The 16,214-nt window shown below is 45.7% G+C and overlaps 1 long non-coding RNA gene across 7 annotated transcripts in view; it reads left to right on the plus strand.

The window, feature by feature from the left end:
• Positions 1-16,214, plus strand: part of LOC146810698 (uncharacterized) — a 330,854-nt gene that overhangs the window by 230,540 nt on the left and 84,100 nt on the right. The window contains exon 7 of one of the 7 annotated variants that reach the window (XR_014965723.1): positions 14,045-15,658. The exons of the other annotated variants lie outside the window; for them this stretch is intronic. This is a non-coding gene — a long non-coding RNA (uncharacterized LOC146810698). Of the gene's footprint in view, positions 1-14,044; positions 15,659-16,214 lie in introns of those variants that run through there. 7 annotated transcript variants of the gene reach the window in all.

A 16,214-nucleotide genomic window follows, 5' to 3' on the forward strand; every position in this document is an offset into this window, starting at 1 on the left:
CCTCTCGCTACCATACAGGAAGTTCAGAAAGAAAGGCCAATAAGATTCGAAGAGTCTACTCTACGAAGTAACAGAATTGCCAACAATGGAATGGAAGTCATGCCTATTAAAACTGAACAACAACAAAATTAAAATGACACACACATCTCAATTCGGCCTAATATCGATATCTATGTGAATATGTCACAAAATGAGTCAACCGCCAGCACAACAAAACCTGCTGAGCTACCAAAGATAGATCGAACAGCAGCTGGCTACTTTTTTGATTTTTTGAACACCTTCTCTCTGAATCCAAGTGAACCTGAGTCACCGCCAGCTCCTGTTTCCCCAAAAGTATAAGTATATAGGGGCAGATTTATAACGGACTTGCGCCACTTTTACGCCGCCGTTGCCCCCCATTTACAACGTGACGCATCTAGGGAGATGCGTCACGTTGTAAATCTTGCGCCACATGTGGGTGTACCTGCACAGGGGGGGGGGGGGCGTTCCGGCGCAGGAACGCCTCCAAAAAGTGGCTGAGTGAAATCTACAAGATTTCACTCAGTCACTTTTCCGGGCATGCTGCGTCAAAACCCTGCGCCTGCTTGAAGCAGGCGTAAGGATTGACGCAGCATTGTAACGATAGGGCACCCCCGAGCCTTGCTGGAGCTGCATCGCGCTTGCGACGCAACTACAGCAATGCGCCAATCTTCCGCCTTCAGATGCGTCACGCATCTGTTTATCATTGCGCCATGATGCGCTGCATTGTAAATGCGGCGCATCTATTGTGGCGCACGGGTAAACTTTCGTGACGCATCTTCCCTGGCGCATCCATGCTGATTTGCAGGGATGCGCCAGGGAACATAAATCTGCCCCATAATATCTACACTGGCGTAACAAAACTCCGGACTCAATCAGCAGCTCTCCGAACAGAGTTTTGTGCCGAGGGGGCCACCTGGAGCTTGGGGCCTCCCAGCACCGCGGGGGCTGCGGCCTGTGTTACGACACTGAATATCTGCCTTTGGCTGAAAAAGACTTACTTTGTTTCTCCCTGGCTACAGCTCTTAATTGCAAATGGTCTACTGTTCCTCGTCCTCTTGATAGGTGTAGTGGCTGTCTTTTTCTTGCTTCTGAACGGACATTATCTCCCAGATTGCTCTGTAGTACCACATGTGAACATGGTCTTGAAACCACATTCATCATCTCATTGTGAACGGAGAGACCTGTCCTTAGTGAACATTACAGCAGTTCCAATTCCTGAAGGAATAGTTTGGGATAGAGTTTCATATGATATATTTGCTCCCACTGGACTTTTGAAAATGCCATATGTATTTAAAATTTCTTTGAAAGATATCATCACCTCCAGTACATTCAAAGATGATTGGGACTTTGAAACTGTGAATAGCATGCTGTCTGATTTAGAACAAAGTGCAGCTTTTTCAAACAATGAATTGTAATGATGATACATCTGATTTTGACACCATGCATTGCTATCAACATAATGGTCATCAATTTTTGCACAAAGCAAGTATCACACGTAATGTGTTTACTTACCTTCAATGGGAACATTGCCCGACACCACCGAAAGGTAGTTAACAAGTGTTTGTGCACGTTTTGTTAGTTTTCTGGGTTTAACACTTCAGATCCGACCTCATATTATTACAAAGTTGCACTTACACCTGCAGGGAAAAATAGGGTTACTAACACAAAACAGGAATCACTGACAGAATATCAAAAGTCAGAATATTGACCTACAGAAATATCGACGCAAAAATATCGAGGTCAAGAATATCGACATCCTGTCTACATTATGGTAAGTACAAAAATATCAGAAAAATATATCGATGTCAAAAATATCGTTGTTAAAAATATTGGGTTTTTTAAAGTTACAAAACTAATGTAAAATAATGTAAATAATACATATAATTAAAATAAATATAGTTAAAAATATTTTTAAATGTTTACATATTATAACTAATATATGTAATATAAAAATAAATTAAACATGTACGTATAATAAATAATATATATATTTACTTAGTATTTTTTAATAATTATTTTAATAACATAAATTGTTTAAAAATATCTTAGAAATTACAAATACATCTATACATATAAAACAATAATATAAATAAATATATATAACGAATTAAAAGATTAAAATTATTTTAAATATTTTTTTAATTAATTATATACTACATTAACTAAAATAATACAAAGCATATTAGATAGCAGAAGGAATAAAATTACTATTCCAACTCCAAACAGTGCAACAGTTGGGAAAATGTTGAATATTATAGGGGTAAAAATTACTATTCCCACCCCAGTGAGTGTAACAGTAGGGAAAGTGTTGGATAGCGTAGGGGTAAAAATTACTATTCCCACTCCAGTGAGTGCAACAGTAGGGAAAGTGTTGGATAGCGTAGGGGTTAAAATCACTATTCCCACTCCAGTGAGTGCAACAGTAGGGAAAGTGTTGGATAGCGTAGGTGTAAAAAATACTATTTCCACTCCAGTGAGTGCAACAGTAGGGAAAGTGTTGGAAAGCGTAGGGGTAAAAATTACTATTCCCACTTCAGTGAGTGCAACAGTAGAGAAAGCGTTGGATAGCGTAGGGGTAAAAATTACTATTCCCACTCCAGTGAGTGCAACAGTAGGGAAAGTGTTGGATAGCGTAGGGGTTAAAATTACTATTCCCATACCAGTGAGTGCAACAGTAGGGAAAGTTTTGGATAGCGTAGGGGTATAAATTACTATTCCCACTCCTGTGAGTGCAACAGTAGGGACATTGTTGAATAGCATAGGGATGTAAATTACTATTCCCACTCCAGTGAGTGCAACAGTAGGGAAAGTGTTGGATAGCTTAGGCGTAAAAACTACTATTCCCACTCCAGTGAGTGCAACAGTAGGGAAAGTGTTGGATAGCGTTAGGGTTAAAATTACTATTCTAACTCCAGTGAGTGTAACAGTGTGGAAAATGTTGGATTGCGTAGGGGTTAAATTAACATACTTATTAATTAAAATATTTTTGTAAAATAAATAACATATTAATAATTTATTAACAAAAAAATTAATAATAAATACCAATGAAATTAAATGTATATTTAATTAAATAACATAACAATAAATTAATAATCAATACCAATTAAGAAAAATGTATAATTACTTAATTATAATAAATTACTTCCCACCCTATTCCTCTATAAACCCACAACCCGCTACACACAAAAAATAACACAATTAATTTAATTATCAATTAATCAATTAATAAAAATTAATTACCAATTAATAATTAATTAACAATAAATTAATAATCAATACCAATTAATACAAATTAAAATGTACATAATTATAATAAATTACTTCCCACCCTAGTCCCCTATAAACCCACAAACCGCTACACATAAAAATAACACATTTCATTTAATTATCAATTAAACAATTAATAAAAAGTAATTACCAATTAATAATTATTAACAATAAATGAATTAACAATAACAATAAATAAATAAAAATAATACATTAATTAACAATTAATAATTAATTAACAATAAATTAATAATGAATAACAATAAATAAAACACATTAATGAATTAATTTTAATTAAGTTACTTCCCACCCTATTCCCCTATAAACCCACAACCCGCTTTGATACTAAAATGCAAAATGTACTTTAAAAAAAATTACTAATTTCTAAACATTTAATTCATATATATAAAAATAGTTAAAAAACATTACAAAAAATGTTTAACACATACATATAAAATACATACTAAAATACATAACACTAATATAAATATCGATATTATTAACAACGATATTTTTGCTAACGATATTACTTACTTCGATATTACTTACTTCAATATTACTTACTTCGATATTACTTACTTCGATATTAAAAAAAATGATATTACTTACCTTAAGGTCGATATTCTGGTCACCGATTTTCTTGACATCGATATTCTGTCCCTACGATGTTAAAAACTCGATATTAGTGTAGGTCGATAATAAAAATTCGATATTATGTCTGCATAACCACAAAACAGATATACTCTGCTTCCTTCATTTCCCAGCTGTCTTTACAAGGGTTCGACTTTTGGAGGGACACTATAGACACAAAATCGATCTGGGGGCCCGATTCACAGAACTAACTTAAGACAAAATCCTAAACTTACTACCATTTTGGTATTCACAGAAGGCACTTACTCATTTTGGTATTCACAGAAGGCACTTACTCATTGATGAGTAAGTGCCTTCTGTGAATACCAAAATGAGTAAGTGCACTTACTCATTTTGGTATTCACAGAAAGCACTTACTCATCAATGAGTAAGTGCCTTCTGTGAATACCAAAATGAGTAAGTGCCTTCTGTGAATACTAAAATGAGTAATGGCAGTAAGTTTAGGATTATGTCTTAAGTTAGTTCTGTGAATCAGGCCCTGGGGGACTAAAGATTGGCAGGTTCAAGGAACTAAAGCATTATTTAGAGCTTGTCCCATACCACAACAGATTTCTTACTGAACCATACAGTGCAATAAACTTCCTGTCTTGGACTAGCCATGATGAAGGACATGAACACACCTCAGATTCCTTTGCTGTCACACTTTGAGGGATGGCAAAATTATACACAGCACAGTGAGGATAAGCTGGATGACATTATACATGATGGTTCATACAATTCATCAGACCCCAATTGGAAGGGATGGTTGGTTTGGCCTATAGACACAAATAGGTGTCAGTCAAGGGGCACGCCCGAAGGGTTTAGTATCCATAGGCCTGATCAACGCTATGTCCAACAGGAACATCGAGGTGGTGACATCTTACAGTGTCGGAAAGTCATGCCTAGATTGGCTAAAAACCTCAACACTGTCCCAGGTGAAACAACACTTATCCTTACTTTCAGATGTCATGCATCTAAGGGATATTTTGTTAGGTCCTCGAGAACCACGTCGAAAACACTTCTTATAGGCTATTTACAACGAAGTATGGAAGATCTCTCAAAAGGAGGCTGTGGAGAGATTACATGAAACTGATAGGGCTAACCTCGAAAAGGCTTTGGGTGTGGTCGACAATGGCATGACTACACTAACATCAAGGATTTATTCACTTGGCAACATTGTGTCTTCTGCTAAAGATATTATGGAACAGGATTTGTCCATTCTTCAACATGGGCAATCACAGCTACCATCAGTTCTGTTACTAAGCTGGACGTTACAATCATTGCCCTCTGGTCAGGTGCCTTGGCGATATATCAACCGAACGTCTCTGTCTTCTGCTTTTAATTTAACGAAAAGGCAGACTACAATGGCACGAAGAGATGCAAAATATACAATGTTGCACATTGAAAAATTAGACCAATTACGTTTCACCGTGGCGGAATCACACTCCACAGAATGGTTAATCCATGGCCATATAACATTGCCAGTGAAAACAATTTCAATATTTTCTACAGTTCCACCAGGTATGCAGGTATGAAGCGTTGGGTGAGGAATACATCCATGAATCTTGGGAGTTACCGTACAGATTTAGATGCAGAAATAGTGACAGTGAAGTCTTTCTCAGCAGTTCAGACTGTGAGAATTCATCAAGTGGATCTTTAATTTGTCAGGATATTGTGCTTCACAAAGCTTGCAACGCTTTGTTTGCAAACCTATCTTGTCACTTGAAAGGGTCCCCAGTTGCTTTGATTCATCTGGTGTTCAAACTACTCTTGAGAGGGAGTTATTTGATGTTGAATGATCAAGGTTGTTGTGGGATGCTGCCAGGCATCGCATACCTGGTCACAGTAAGTTCCAGGGTTACTTGGTGTATGCAAGTATTGTTTCCACTAACCCACATAGTAAGGGAGGCACTGCTATGGCCTTCGGTGAATGTTTCCCCAATACGGTTTGATTCTCTGAGCAGACTGAAAGCCATACTTAACGAAAGAGGTGGCCTTAACCTCGGCCCACAAGACTTTTGATCTACAGGTTGCAAGGTCTTCAGCTGAGATACAGGCCCTAGTCTTCTAACTTCCCGCTCCATTTCGGGGAAATGGTACATCGTATCTTTAAAATGTCTGATACGAGTGGGATAGTGAAATTATTTAAGACCATAGGTTCTGGGCTATTAAGCACATTTAAGACAATTTTCAGAGTTATTCCATCTTTTATACTACGTATTTGGAAGCATTTTTGGAGGTCTTCCGCTGATCCTGCTACTTGTAGTGGGTATCCTGGTTTTAATTTTTCTGCTGCACAATGGACGTCCCAAATACCAAGGAGATGGAAAAAGCGCTCCTGGAGCGATGTTGCTGTGAACGCATGGTACTCCATCTGGGCACAACTCAGCTTCGGGAACTAAGGGCATCATTACGAGGCCCGCCACCACAACGGTAAGCCGGACCACACGCCATAGGTGCGGCGGTCCTGCCATGCCAATCAGGATGCGGCCACCACCATGGCGGTCGCATCCCGCATTTTTTACATTGTGGCGGGTGCTGCTTACATGCAAAAAATGCATGTTGTGCATTGGCATGCACAACGTGACAGGCACCGCGGTGCCTGCCACCTTGTGCATATGCCAATGTAGGGGGGTACCATAGGTACCCCCCAAGTGCACCCCCCACCCCCACGGGGGCCGGCAAAGGGTCCCCATTACCAAAGACCGAATGCCTTTCCATGGCGGCATCACCGCCATGGAAAGGTACAAATCCGCACATATCATAGTCTGGCAGGCTGTGCCTGCTAGGCACCGCCACCATATTATGGGCCAGGACCGCACGGCAGGATATTGGAACGATTGCCTGCCTGCGGTAAAGCGGCAGACAGTCTTTCTGTCTGCCACTGTGTCCCCTGCCATTGTAATTGGGCGGGGGGTAAATTGCTGGTGGGCGGGCAAAGATGTTGGGCGGAACGCCACCGCCCGACATCATAATGGCCCCCTAAGTGAGCACTGGTTTCTGTCATTCAGATCAGTCTGGGTTGACTGTGTCTTGCCTGTACTCCTCTGCTTAATCTGCGGACAAGAAAGCGTGTTGGACATCTGTCTAACACTTCCATCAGTTGCGCCTCCGGACGTGGATGTATTGCTGGACCCGTTAAAGGCCCATGTAGTGCAGTGTCCTCAGTGTATTCCAATCCTGATGTCAGCATTCTTAGAGCCACCACGGGATGCTTCAGCTCCTGTTGTGATCGGCACCGGCTCTGCACCATGCTTACAGGCATCAACCTCTACCTCAGCAATGGCTGTGGGAACCGGAGAAGATCATCTTTGCTCCATTGACCTGATCCAAGAGGTGTTACAGGGACCGTCGTCTGCAAAGGCAGGCAACAGTGATGTTGAATCTCCTGCACAGGACACACAAACATTTGCTCTCCATGTGCTGGGAACAATGTGGCTTTTTTCGAAAACAACTAAAACTGGAAATCAAAATCATCATTTTTGTTTTATTTTTCCTCTTCTGCTCTCACTAAGCCTTATGACTTTCGGCGTGCTCAGTTGGTCTGACAGTATGTTGACTTTTTAGACTTATAGAGCTTTTTTACCTATAGATCATTTTTAAACATTTTGGGGCCGATTCCGGCCGCAAAACGTCCCGACCAACAAGGACCCGGAACGGAGACCAACCGACACGGTCCGGCGCCGTATGACCCGTGCAGTATGATACAACGTGTGTGAATTACAACCGACACGTATGGAATACAAGCTGTATGACCGAGCCGTAGGGAAAACAGTGATTCACCCAGAAAACGGACGCGATTAGCACCGACCGACACTCACCAGGAATGAACCCGACCGACACGTACACGCAGTACGATGCAATGCGTGTAAAACCAGACCGACTCGCACGGAGCCCAAGCCGCATGACCGACACGCACAGAAAACAGGGACCTGAAGCGATAGAGATCTCCGCAACCGACGCGTATGAAACACAGAAGAAAGTCAGCGTGAAAGACCCGGAAAAACCCGCATGAGCCAACATCACCGTCTGTCTCGGTCAGAAGAACGTCTCCTTCATGCCTAGAAAACCCAAAGGAAAAAATACAAAAAAGGGCCAAACAAGCAATGACAAAGTCAATAAATATCAACAAAAAAAAAATTTGAACAAAGACACACACACAACTGCACCTATATAAAGGACACCAATCACTACCATGATCCTTTGCAAATTGAATACAACAGCCAGCAGAGAACACCATCACACAGCAACCACAGACACACTTACAACTCACCCATCACACAACTTTCACACCATTAGCACCTCACAAAAAGCACTCACACATACACCTAGCAAAACCGACACACACCCACCCTCACTTGCACCCTCACACACACATCACTCACCACCAACACCCATCCTTGTAAATAAACTCACAAGTACACTATACTTGCCTCTGTTGTGATTCCAACTTGTCATGTGTCATGGAGATGTTGATTTGCTAAACAACACAGTGCATGCCAAATACTACAACAATGTGATCACTGTTATGTGAGTCATGGTGATGTGACATATGTGAGGGAGACACTCCACTATGGCACCACAACACATACTCACCATGTCCATGTAACTCATCCCACACAATGATGTTGACCTGAATTACATTGGAATGCACAGACACCACACCTATCCACAGTCAGTGGTAACAATCCCACAGGTGCGGTAAGCAAATGTCACTCAGATGTGTGAAGACAGACAACGCATATAACAAAGCGTAGCACAGGTTCATTACAGATCAGCAACATGTTTATTCCACAATAGTAGCAAGGTAGTTCTACGTTACAGTGGACACACGGTCACAAAGTGTCGGAGAATTGAAGTCCAGGGGTACATCACTTGATGGGAATTGACAACTTCCACACTGGTGTTGGATTCTGGGTGTTGGGGGTCAGTGTTGACCAAACAACAGGCAAAGTACCCTGGGAAGGACAGACACAAGACACAGTCAAAAGCACAGCAGAGAAATGCAATACACATGCACAAAACATGTCAAAATAAACCTACACAGAAACAAGTTAGCAGTTTGACACTATTGTGGAGTACAGACCACCTGAAAGGACACATCACTGCACGCATCCAGTCAAGTGGCACACAGACACACTCAAACAGCAACAGAGCAGCCCCAACACATTTCAGGCTAACTCAATACATTGACATAACAACCCTGTAAACTCACATTCAGGTGAAGGAGTTGCTGATGAGCTGTGTTCGGACGTCACCCTCATCATCATCATCATCATCACTGGCATCGTGGCCCAGGCCTGGATCCTCCGCAGGTGGCGGAGGTAGGTCATCGTCATCCTGGATGAGAGGTAACTTCTTCCGTACTGCCATGTTGTATAGCACGCAGCATACAAGGATAATTTTGCACACCTTTGCAGGCTCATATGGGAGGGCCCCTCCGGTCTTGTCCAGGCAGCGGAAGCGGCTTTTCAGGAGACCAAAGGTCCGCTAAATCACCCTCCTGGTCTGCCCATGTGCCTCATTGTACCTCATCTCGGCTGGTGTCACAGGGTTCCTGAGGGGTGTCAGCAACCACAGCATGTTGGGGTATCCAGAGTCACCTACATACAAACAATTGAACAATTAGCTGAGTTTTGAAAGAGGGTGAAATACAACATTGCCAAACACACACAATGGTTAACAGTCAGTACACACCGACAAGCCAGGCATGCTCTTCTGGCATTTGTGACAGCAGCGTTGCAATGTGACTACTCCTCATGAAGTAGGCATTGTGCACAGAACCGGGGAAACATGCACACACATGTGTGATACACATGTCTGCAAGACATACCACCAGAGCATTGATGGAGTGGAAGTGTTTCCTGTTCTGGTATGCCTGCTCATGTGCCCATGGTGGTACCAGGGCCACATGTATACCATCAATAGATCCGATGACGTTCGGCATCCTCCCCAGTGTATAAAAAGCATCCTTTATTTCAGTGAGTTGACCTGGGCTAGGAAACTTGATGTACAGGTCAAGGTAATGCAACATCCCCGCCAAGACATCGCGTTGCACACAACTGAACATAGTTTGCGACATACCACCAGCAGTAGCCACAGTTTACTGGAAGGTACCAGTAGCAAAGAAGTGTAGGGCTGACATCACCTTCACCTCTGGGGCCAGTCCTATAGGGTATGTCCGGCCAGGTAGCAGATGTGGCGCCAACTGCTCCACCAACTCCTCAATCAGTGGCTTGGTGAAGCGGTACCGTCAGATGCAGTCGCGTTCCTGCATGGTTTGAAGGTATGAGAACGGTCTATGGACAGCTGGTGCCCTGCAGTACAGAGATGAACAAAGGAAGATTGTCGATTCATCCACCCATGTGGCTATGACAAAGCAAAATATCACATGATACATCATGACAATACACAATGTACTGAGGTGTGTGCTGTTGGGTATGGACACATATGTCACCTACATGCACATCACCTCGCATCTCAAGTCCACATGTCGACATAAGTTCCATGTAGTGCAATGGCCAATCATTGGGCTGTGTCACAGTACCTATGTACTGCTGTCACGTTACAAACACACACCACAGTGACAAGTGAGGCCTGATGGCTCCCAGGCATCACAGCTCTTTGACATGCAGATACCCAGGGTCCCTGAATTGCCACATGGACACTGGCATGACATGGCGTATCATGTACACACCACAAAACAACCGTGAGTCCCACAGGTAGTGGCCACTGTTGTCTCTGCAGGCCCTACATGGACGTCTCGTAGACACACACACAACATCAATGTTGATGCACAAAGCACATGGATGTGGAGACTGTCTCCCATTGGGCACATTTGATCAGCCACATCTGAGACACAACATGCACACAGACTGTGGGTGTACATCAGAATTGGGGCTATAGGTCTCACTGTGACGTAGATACCATCCCACCCAGGACTGTATGCGACATGTCCTAAACATATCCAACCTGCAACTTCTGTCCATGACTAATGACCATAACAGTACAGTTGCACATCACAGTGGTAATGTGCACAACACACAAAGGATTCTGTCCCCATGAACACGTGCACAGCCTGGTAGTGGCTGCACAAAAGTGCCACACAACAAACCAAATGTTGTCCCCCCTAAAACACACAGGTACTGCAGCCTTACATGCCATGGAACACAGTGTGGCACAGGCTGTAGTGTGTTAGGTGTGCACCTGAGTCCTTGGCAAGTAATTCTGTGTGGAAGCCATCAAAAAGTCACACCAATGTCAACTGACGCGGGTGACTTCTACAGGGACGCATTGCACAGTTCAGGACCGAGCCGTGCGTACGCTTAGCCATTGACTGCAATGCGAACCGATGCGGGTGACTACCATGCATACACATAGCACAGTTCAGGACCGAGCCATGCGTACGCTTAGCCATTGACTGCAATGTGAACCGACGAGGGTGACTATCATGCGTACGCATTGCACAGTTCAGGACCGAGCTGTGCGTACGCTTAGCCATTGACTGCAATGCGAAGCAACGCGGGTGACTATCATGCGTACGCATTGCACAGTCCAGAACTGAGCCATGCGTATGCTTAGCCATTGACAGCAATGCGAACTGACGCGGGTGACCCTCATGCGTACGCATTGCACAGTTCAGGACTGAGCCGTGCGTACGCTTAGCCATTGACTACAATGCGAACCGATGCGGGTGACTATCATGCATACGCGTCATGCAGGCAAGGACCGAGACCTGCGCACGCCTTGGCCATTGAATCGTATGGAGACGGGTGCGTGTGTATTTTCAAACTACGCGTTGTACAGTCAGTTGACCGAGCCGTGCGCACCCATTGGCTCTGGACTGTCATGGAGACGGAAGCGGATTCAAAACTTGGACGAGTTGTGCACTGGAAATTCAGTTGGATGCCTACAACAATGTTGCAATTACTAGGGTTTTATGAAGGTGAAGATTTGAACGATGCGGAAGACGTGTACGAGTCGTACAATTCCATGGATTGGCCAGATTCATAGAATGCAACCATGTTGGACCTATCACTTGGGACACATGGCACAGATTCTGCCTATGCAGCACAGATATAAGGCTGGTTGGCCCCCAGGGAGCTCACTTGCCTGCACTACATGCTACTGGACCACATCTCTGATACCACTGCTGCTGTCTCTGCATCCTCTGGCTACTGCTATGGCATGTACTCTGGAGAGGGCCCCAGCCTTCACTGAGGAGGAGAACCAGGCCCTGCTGGGCGGGCTCTTTCCACAGTACAGCAAGCTGTATGGGAAACCAGGGGAGCAGGTGAGTGTGCAGTCCACTGCCTTCCTAATTGTGCATGTTATCTGACTAGCAGTACTAGCAGTGTGTACACCAGTGGCAAGCGTACTCACTGAGTACTTTCATCCCCCAAAGTGTGTAGGTACATATAATGAACAGGTGTTCTGCAGCTAAAGTGCATTTGTGCAAGCTTAAACTTCCCAGGCAATGTTAACATGTCAGACATGCAGGGCATTTGTCCATTTCCATGGGTGCAATACCTGTGTAACTCATTCTCCTTTGTGATGACGACATGTATATCCAACTGTGTGCAGCACAGATATGGGGCATGTGTGTTAATGGACTTTTAACTTTGTCATCCTCACAGGTTGATGCCCACCAGAAGCAGGAGATATGGCTGACCATCACCCGGGCAGTTCGATCAGTGGGGGTCTACAAGCACCGGATCTGAAACTGCCAGAAGAGGTGGCAGGACCTTCGGGGCTGGACCCGGAGAATCGCAAGGGTCCAGCTGAAGCTGTCGCCTCTTCGCAGGAGGGGCGGACACCGAACCCTGAACCCCCACATGCTCAGGATACTGGCGGTGGTCTTCCCAGACCTGGATGGGCAGCTGAAGGCCAGAAAGCAGCAAGAAGGGGGTAAGTCCATGCCTAATCTGTGTACTATGTCTGACATGCTATTTGCAGTCTTTTGGCCTGGTCACACTTCCACATTACGTGGGTGTTGTAGTCCAGGACTCATGTCCCTCAATTGTGTGATGCACCCTCCTCATCTGATCCACAGGTGTGGACCCTACAGTCTGTGGCTTGTGTCACTAGGGCACTGTGTCCCTGCAGTCAGCTGTGCTTCAGGTTCCGGACAGCATCTGTTACTGTGATTCTGTTGTGTGTTTCATGGGTGGGTCAATTGTTTACACAATGCCTGAGATCTGACATGTGATCTGTGTGTGCCCTTGATATGTGTTCCAATTGCTGGTCTGATTCGCCACATGTGCCTGGGGTATTTCAAACACACCCATGCAGCAGGGGACTCCAAATTGTGGACCTCAGGAGTATGTATATCAAGTGTGTCACACTTGCTTAGCCACCTGACTACTGTCCAGAGCTATACACTGTTTCACGTAGACCTGGGCAGCAGCCGCGGTCGGTAGTAGGAGTTCCTGCAGGGCGGTGATGTCGGGAGGGGGAGGGGCAGGGTGGGGGGTAGTAAACTATGGATTATGGAGGTTTACAGGTAAGTAAACATATAAATTAATAAAACGAATTTCGTTGCGTGCACTGCATCGCATTTGGGGATGCAGTGCACGCAACGTGTGACAGGAGACAGTGATGACTGACTTTCCAGGCATGCCAGTGCCGTGGCATTTAACTTGCTATGAGTGATCCTGCATTGGGGTCAAATGTGCTCCATGCACCCCATTGTGGCATTGACTATCAGGACATGAGAACATCATAGTGTGTGTTGCTGGTATGCATCACAAGCATGTGAAATGAGACTCTGGCCATCCCTTCATCCTGACACCTGTACTGAGTAAGTGGCAAGAGATGTGATGTCTGTATAGTGACATACTCCTACATGTACACTTGCATGTCCAACAAATGTGTAGGTGGTGCATGTCTGCACATTGGGGTATTAGCATCCAACATGCAACGGACATATGGGTGCAAGTCCAGGAGGGATATAAGTGCCATGGTTGATGGTGAGACTGACAATTGGCTTATTCTAAACAGTGTGAGCACTTTGAGCAGTGTTCAGCTGATGATGTCAGGGCTTGCCCTGTGATGTGCTGTACTCACTGTGGTGTGTGCGGTCAGTGCAGGTGACTGATGTTGTTCTTTATTTCCTAATTCTATCCAGATACATCCACGGCCACAGGAGGGGACAGCCCCATGGACCAAGTGGAGCCTCAGAGCCTACTGGGACAGAAGGCGAGGAGTCGGAGGGACCCAGTGGCACGGAGGGCTAGTGGAGCCACACGAGGAGTCCTCAGCACCATCCACCCCAGCTGAGTGCCACAGCAGCTCGGAGGATGACTCCCTTGTGGAGTCGGGTGTCAGAAGCCACCAAACCCCACCTAGTGAGGCTCTCCCTGCAACCGCCACCACCTCCACCATCACCACCCTCCCATCGGCTCCCATCCCAGAGGTCCGTGGAGGCTCCCGTGTTCGGAAGTATGTCTCCTTTGTGTCAGGCACCGCACCCCTTGCCCCTGTGTCCCCTGCTGCCCTGAGTGTGGAGTCTGTGGACTTGCTTCGACAGATCAATGTAGGGCAGACATCAATGCTGAGTGTCCTCTATGAGGACACAACTGGTGTCGTTCATGGAGGTCATTTCATCGGGCATGCCTGCCCTACAGAGGACCAATCAGTCCGTGTACTCCTCCCTGACGGCAGCAGTGTCCCTCCTCCAACAGTCCCGCAGCCCTCCTACCCCTGCCCACCCACAATTCCTAGCACCCTACCTGTCCCAAGCACACACACCAGCACATTCACCCAAACCCACAGACACGGGCAGCACACAAACACCCAAACCAAGGTCTAGACGTGCACACAAGCAACCTCAGGGGACTGATACCACACTCACAGGGGATGTTTTGCAAACACACACACAGTCATCCTCAACCACTCCGCAGTCCTCCAATACCTCTCCCTCCAAGACCCCTTCCCTTGCCTCGCCTGCAACCCCATCTCCCAAGAAGCTCTTCCTCTGTGACCTTGGCCTCTTCCCCACCTACCCAGCAGATCCAGTTTACAAGGGGAAGAGGAAGTCCCCACACACAGAGGGGAGTGCCACTCACACCCAGACACCCTCCCCCAGGCGCAGTCAGACTGAGGCCCCCACCCGCAAGTCCCCCCAGAGCCGGAAGAGCAAGAGCCCACCCCCGCCCGCAGCTCCACGACAAAGTCTCCATCCTCCATCACCCAGGCCACCAATCCAGAGGTTCCCCGCCACACCCTGCCCCACAGATACACCATCCCCAAAATGCTTCAGCCCCCCCCACCACTTGCTCTTCCACCCCCACCATCCTCGGTCAGACTGATTTTGCCACTGATGTGGGGACCGTGGCCTCCCCTCTGTCCTGCCAACCTCACCTGAACCCCATTCCCCTCCCATGGAGTTGGGCACTGCAGTGGAGTCCACGACCACCCCATCTGACTTGGGCAGTGCAGTGGGGACCCAGTCCACTCCATCTGACCTGCCCACTGCAGTTGTGCCGGCACCCACCCCATCTGACTTGTGCCCCACAGTTGTGACTGCACCCACTATGTCAGACACCTCCACTGCAGTTGCCAGTGATTCTCCTGCATCCACCACCCCTTCACTGCCTCCTTCTGCTGAGCCCTGATCCTGTCCCTGCGGTGCCCGGCCGGTCCCCATGTATGCCCCTCCGAGTGGATGTCCCCTGTCCTCTTCAGTGCAGGCAAGCAACGTGTGAGAGTTGTCACACAAATCACATTGTTGACATTTGGATATGGACTGGCCATTTGCCTTTGTTTTGAAAGGATATTTGCATTTGCATTGAAATTTGGCTGAATAAAGCAATTGTATTTATCCTTGTGTATTTGATTTAGCTGTACATTATGTTGATGATGTTTACCATGACCTTGCAGTTCTAATGCTGGATTTCTATTGTTGAATACTGAGGTGTTGATGTGAGGTACTCCATGTGGTCCATGAGATATGTATCCTATTCTGGTCGGTATCTATGTCATCCTTTGCAGCTAACTGGGTGCGTCATGATTAACAATTTGTGAACATCTCTGTAAACATTTCATTTGCATGGTCACATCTGTGGCTTGCACACATGCACACATGATGTGCTTCCCATTGTCCAGTTTGTCTATTTCCCTGACTGTGGGCGCATCTCCACTGGACATGCAGGTGTGGGCATCATTGGTGGAAGAGCAACTGGGTCCACTGTGCAACTTGCTGGACATATGTATTGAGTATGTGCAGATGCCTTAAGGGACACTCCCATACCCAGGCTGTTGTGACCAGAGCCTTCATTGGGTGGTAACTGATGGCT

This window comes from Triturus cristatus, chromosome 7 (genome assembly GCF_964204655.1).
Source record: "Triturus cristatus chromosome 7, aTriCri1.1, whole genome shotgun sequence".
NCBI classification, from domain to species: Eukaryota; Metazoa; Chordata; class Amphibia; order Caudata; family Salamandridae; genus Triturus; species Triturus cristatus.